The sequence below is a fragment of the Apis dorsata genome, unplaced genomic scaffold, assembly GCF_000469605.1.
Source record: "Apis dorsata unplaced genomic scaffold, Apis dorsata 1.3 scaffold_42, whole genome shotgun sequence".
Taxonomy (NCBI): domain Eukaryota; kingdom Metazoa; phylum Arthropoda; class Insecta; order Hymenoptera; family Apidae; genus Apis; species Apis dorsata.
In genome coordinates, this window is record NW_006263344.1 from 714,923 (window position 1) to 717,784 (window position 2,862).

The window sequence follows — 2,862 nt, forward strand, 5'->3', positions numbered from 1 at the left end:
ATATACTTTAAATCCTATTAAATCCTATTAAAATTAGAAAAACTTTGAAACGCTATAACTCGGAAGATAATTACTTCCGGTGAACGAATCAAAGACCATTAGAAGCGCGGATCCTTCCCCTTTAAAATGCTTTTTTATTTATCTCGATACGACTGCCGGTTGCCCAGATATCGTCGTGTAAAGGAAAAGGTAATTTTTAATCGTTTACTATCTCCGTCCTTTTCGGTTATTCGGAGCTCTCGCTCGCACCTCGCCTCACTGACCTATCCCAAATTCCAGACAAGCGGCAGACGCGATTCCTAGAAAAACGTAGTACGCGTTTCCAGGAAAAAATGTAGGTCACTAGGTCACGAGCCCATTCATAATTTTCGCCCTATATTAAAGGCTATGGAAACTTTGAACCCGTATATCTCGGCAACGGATCGAGATATCGGGATAATCCAAAAAGCGATTTTAATGGTATGATTTTCTTTACTTTTTGAGTGGATTTTGATTGAAAATTTTTAATTTCTTTTTGCATTATTTTTTTTATGAAAAGTTGATTTTAAATAAATACAATGACTTGTTGTTGCGATATGAAGTATATAGAAATTTAATTTAACTGTTATATATTTTTTGTATATTTTTAATATTTGAATATATTTTATAGTTACATAAAAATTCTAACTAATCTTATAATAAAAGTTAAATTTTGAAAATTTTATATCGTCCCGATTTTCTTCGTAATCACGATATTATAATGATCTATCATTGAATCGATAATAAAATAGATAAATTCGGGAATTCCTGGCTAACTTTTGTAAAACGGATCGGTGTTTAAGGAATTGAGAGAAATTCCATTTAAATAATAAATAAACAAGCAACGAATGTAATTTCATTTCTACCCGAATAATGGCCCGAAACCACGTTTCCGCGCCGCGAAGACAATGATAGAACAAATGATAGAACGAGATTTGGCAACGAAACGCCTAAAGTTTGCCTAACATTTCCAGCTTGGCGCCGCGGAAAATCGGTCGAACAAATAATAACAGTCTAAAGAAACTATATACTTCCTCCACATAGCGAGTCGCCACCTATTTATTTCTCGCATGCACGATCGGCTCTTGTGGAACCATTAAGCCTCGAAACAAATATAACGGTCGATTCAGAAGCGGCCAGCGACTGATCGAAGGAAGGGAGAAGAAAGGGGAGGGTATATATTCCACGTTACCGTGGAATTATTTAGCATTTATGTCGGCCAGATTTATGCAACCGGTAGAGCGCGGCCGGGGCAAACGTTTCACGAACGCTTTTATTGCGGCTACACCAAATTCATTACTACGCCTCGTTTACCCGGTATTCGTCTGCTCGTTATAATTGCTCCATTGTGTCCGGGCCGGAGAGACTTGTGCCGCACGAGAAAAACGAAGGTACAGCGAGGGAGAAAAAGAGAGGAAGAGAGAGGCGAGGAGCACCTTTGAAACCAGTCGACCACGCCATTGTGTGCCCCGGACTTTTCGCATAAAACGGTCTTTACGGTCTAAACCGAAACCAATGACGCAACCAATCCTCGGCTGGAGCCGCGAGAAGAACCCAGAATCGAGATCGTAAACGCGTGTAATACGAGGAACGGCGTCGCCTTACCTATGGTGTGTCCTTTTCGAAAAAATAAAAAAAATGTTTTGGTCGAAGAGAATTGAAGAGGGAAATTGAAAGAATATGAAGATCCAAGAAATGGCATGAAAGGTAAAAAAAAAAATCAATGATGAATACATTGTAAATTTTGTATAAACGTACAAATATTTATTCAGTTTAATGATGAGTATCTATTCGATTTAAGAAATGGTTTATGGAAATTTTTCTACAAATTTTACCTTTTAGAATTTTATTAGAACAACGAGGAAAATATGGAAAGGATTTCTTATTAGAAATATTAGAAAAAAAAAAATCGTATGTAAGAATTTCTATGCAAAACTTAACGAGTATTATAAAGTAAATGTGATTATTGACCTACGTTCGATCAAGAACGGGACTTTTCTACTTGGCCACATAAGATTTCAGACTTTACAGTTGTATCTTCGAATCGTAAGACCTTTTGATGGTAATAAGATTACAATCAATACAAAAAAAAAGGATAACAAGCAAATATAAAATATTACGTATGTTACAGATTTTCATCCGCTTAATACAATTTTATCTGCGCAAATAAACTTTGTTACTCGATTACAAAAACATGCAAATGGTGAACCCACTGTATAGCGAATCACAATTTACACAAATTTTTATTCCATATTATTTTTCTCCCCCCGTTTGAAATTTTTATTCAATATCTATTGATAAAATTCTCTTATCTGGGCATGAAAATATGCAAACAGTGAATCGATGGAACAAACGATCATTACACAAATTTTCATTCATCCAGTATCTGATCCGATATTGGACGATCACGAAAATATGCAAATAGGGAATCGATACAACGACGTTTACACAAATTTTCATTCACACCAATCCGTATCTGATCCAACGTAAAACCCCACGATATAAATTCCTTGGTTCGACGACAAAGATATGCAAATAGTGAACTGATACAACACGCACCATTACACGAAATTTTATTCACAACAACCTGTATCTGATAATGCAAATTTAAATCGTAGAGCGTGAAAAGACAATTTTTAACAACCTTCCTTTTCGAAGAATCGATCTTGAAATTTCTTTCGCGCGAAAGATACATAAGAATCGATTCGAATTTTCTTCCCACGTTATAATAATTCAAGAGCCAGAGAAGAGTAACAGACATGATAATACGTTAAAATTGCTCTAATATTCTTTATACCTTCACTTTTTCATTCGACGCCACAATTTTTTTTTTTTTTTTTTTTT